The sequence below is a fragment of the Calidris pugnax genome, unplaced genomic scaffold (assembly GCF_001431845.1).
Source record: "Calidris pugnax isolate Ruff unplaced genomic scaffold, ASM143184v1 scaffold121, whole genome shotgun sequence".
Classification (NCBI taxonomy): Eukaryota; Metazoa; Chordata; class Aves; order Charadriiformes; family Scolopacidae; genus Calidris; species Calidris pugnax.
In genome coordinates this window covers 1,083,769-1,087,622 of record NW_015090884.1, presented here as the reverse complement: position 1 = coordinate 1,087,622, position 3,854 = coordinate 1,083,769, and positions in this window count along the sequence as shown.

Here is a 3,854-nt window from a genome sequence, read left to right as displayed (position 1 = left end):
AGCCTTCAACATATGACTAAGAACAGCCACATCACACTGGCGAGTCGATGAATATTAATATAGCTCTAGGACTCAAGTCCCTTTGATGACGCTTTACAAACACATGACTCCATTTAACTTCAGCGCAGACATTTCTGCTTTACCTAGTTATGAATAGGAAATCAGTTGGGCTAAAGTTCCTTGCATCAGATCCTCCTTCACGTTAGGAAATGTCTTTTCTTTTTCACTCATTCAGGTGCCAATAAATTTCTGCGATACCGCTTCAGGCATAATTATCATCATCCCAGCAACCACGCTCACAAAGAGCCCTCAAACTTCAAGGCGCTTCACAAAGAGTCTGATTCAGCCTCTTATAATCCCGCTTTTAGCATCTTACTCATGCTATCTGCATATAAATCAATGGGATAAATTACATGTTGCACAGGATCAGGCTTGCAGGATCTCGAGGTGTTAATGATGACCTTTTTCTCTAACCAGTACGGACGAGACATTTCAGGAAGCTGCCAAAAATGACATTTTGAGCCACGGTATTTGGGAGCCGACGTTATCACGGGATGTGAGACTTTCGAGCTGAGAGCCCTGACTCAGGATTCCATGCCCAGGAACCTGGAGATGACCCCACAAAATAAGATCCTACAAGAGGCACAGGTTGCTAATTAACATAAAATTTGAACAGTTTTCTTTCTGTGGCCAACGCCTTTATTTTAACATTATTAGAACCAAGTAGTGAAAACACCTTTCAAAATTTTGCATCAATTTTTTGTTTCTTCATGTGCATATACTGATTGGAGGGAATGTGTACGACCTTCTGCAACATACGCAGCCGTAGTGAGTTCTAATCAATCTCATTTTATGCTGAAATTAAACAAGCAGCAGCAGAAGCCATGATAAAATGTTGGCATAGAGCAGGGCTAGAGAAAAATGTTTCTTCTTCAGGTGTCATTCCCTGAATTTCACGGCTGAAATTCAGCCCTTTCCCATTGCCCGAGTGAAAAACCATCGGATCCAGATAATAAATTTACAGGTCAAATCCCTCTAGTGGTGTAAACAGACATGACTCAATTAACCCACCTTATCAGTTTAGCCACGAGGGTTCAGGGCAACATAAAACTCCACGGAAAGAGGATCCTTTGCCAGAGGCAACCTGAGGCCACAGGAAATTACTCCATTGGCATGTCAAGGACATTTTTAGTCATACTGAAAAAAGCATTTCAGGAACTCTGTGTTTGTTTCTCTGCTTGTTATTTCAGAAACAAACAAACAAAAAAAAGACATTCCCTCCATAGGTCGTACAGATCAAAGAAAATCCAACAACTGGACAGGTTTGACCGTCTAGTCCCATTTAGATGCAAATAACATCAGGCTGTCACATTATATCCAGTGCAGTAATGTACACTACAAAGCATAGCTCAAGGTTACAGTGGAAAAGCGTTGCTTTTAATATGTATTATTGTAACAGTTGAAATGGGCAAAGCTGTTTTTGTGGAAGATGAATTTACCTTTACAAAACAATTTCAGGCAGATAAAAAAAAAAGGCGAATTATAACGGTTTGTGGTTGCTTCTTCAATAGTATCCTTCTGAGTGCAATGACTGAAAGGTTTGCCGGAGTTCAAAAGCAGAGTAAGTCAGAAGCAAATGCATATTGTGACGGAGAACACTACAGAAATATGTAAAATAAATAAAAAATCCCCACTTATTAAAATTAAGGGCTAGCTATACACAAGAAAGACATGAACCTGTTGGAGCAGGGCCAGAGGAGGCCATGGAGACGCTCCAAGGGCTGGAGCCCCTCTGCTGTGAGGACAGGCTGAGAGAGTTGGGGGGGTTCAGCCTGGAGAAGAGAAGGCTCCAGGGAGACCTTAGAGCCCCTTCCAGTATGTGAAGGGGGCCTGCAAGAAAGCAGGAGAGGGACTTTTTACAAGGGCATGTAGTGACAGGACAAGGGGTAACGGCTTCAAACTGAAAAAGGGGAGGCTGAGATGAGATCTCAGGAAGAAATTTTTTACTATGAGGGTGGTGAGACACTGGCCCAAGTTGCCCAGAGAAGCTGTGGCTGCCCCATCCCTGGAGGTGTTCATCCCTGTAGGTGCCAGGCTGGATGGGGCCTTGAGCAACTTGGTCTGGTGGGAGGTGTCCCTGCCCATGGCAGGAAGTTGGAACTGGATGATCTTTAAGGTCCCTTCCAACCCAAACCATTCTGTGATTCTATGATACTTGCTTCTCTTTCTATCTAGAAAAAACAGAACGGATAACAACCCACATTGTTGTTGTTATGTACTCCATACAACCTTTCATTAATTTATCTTGCCTAGTTTTAAAGCCAGTTTCACATCTGACTTCTGTTTCTATCCCGGTGACAAATCTTCTCATGTCCAGCATGCCTGTGATGGGAAAAGGAAAAACCATCAATATTTTAAATTATTTATTTATAGCCAACTGTAATTCAGTATTATAAAAATTGCTTGGGTTTTCATATTGTTGCAAATGGTATATTTAATAGTTATTTCTTTAATCTCTGAACTACTGTAATACCAAACTTTGAATTATTTTTCCATTAAGAACTTTTAATCTTAAAATGGTTAACCACGATAACAAAAGATAGATCAGAGCCCTACAAACTTCCTTACTATATAAGCTGAACCTTCTGAAGTGCGTCGAGAAGGCTAGAATCCTCCTCATTTTTTACAACCAGTTTTGTGCTTTTAAATCATTTTGTTACTCCTCCAGACCTCAATCGTTAAAGTCAAAATCTGGAGAAGCTAACCTAGCTCTGAAAAAAAAAATAAAATAGACAGGTCTGCATAAAAAAAATCCACAGTGATTTTCACGATGTTTTGACAATCTAAGTATTTTATCATTGCCATCACTAAAACCAATTTTGCTTTGAAGGTTTTATATCGCTATGAGAAACATGTTAAATACATCTCTACCTGCTGCTGAAAGCAATTATATACAAGCTGCACTGCAGAAGGCAGGTTATTCTTCATGACAGATGTATACATTATAGAACACCAGCATTTACACTAGGAAAGGTCTGTGTTTAGATTGGGTTTTTCTTAGCTTACAGAAGGGGAGGTGAGGAGAAATAAGATGTGGATAAAGAAGTCTGTGTGCTCCTATGCTGGTATAATAAATTCTGCTGACCATCAGGGTGTAAACGCTGCCCTTGAGCTCTGCCTGAAGCTTCTCATTGAGTCTTTGGACCTCTTTTCTGAAACATATAAACCATGTGATATTATTAGGCCTCTACTTGCTTGTTTTATCCTTTTCCATTGTTTCAAGTCTTTCCCTTTTCAGACTCTACTTGCCTTTGATACCAACTCCGCTTGAAAAGCACTTTGCATATTCTGGGTATAAGTATAGTACGCGTAGTAAGCACTGAGGAAACTAAATAAGGCATCAGATGAGAGAAAACCCCCGTGTAGTAGGCAGTGCTATAAAAAACCTCCTTCCTCCTCCCAGCCCACGAGTACGAGAAACATTTGCCTCTTCGTTTAAAAACACAAAGCCAGTGCGCTGCCTCGCTCACATTACAAACCCTCCCTGCAGTCTACAAGGAAAAAACAGCGAGGGGAGACCACCAAACCCACCCGAGGGACCATATTTTGCCCTCCCCAAAAAAGCGGGTGAGGAGCGAGAGCGATGGCTACGACGCTGCCCGCCCTGCCTCCTCTCCACAGGGGCGTCGCGCCGGCCCTCCGAGCCAAACATACCCCCGGCCGCTCTCTCTCCCCACGCATTTTACTTAAATCTGCCTTTTTCACCTCAACATTTCACTCATTTCCAATTCCCCCCCCCAGACGAGAGCTCCCGGCCTTCCCGCGCTCACAGGCCGCAGCCCGTCGCCATGGCA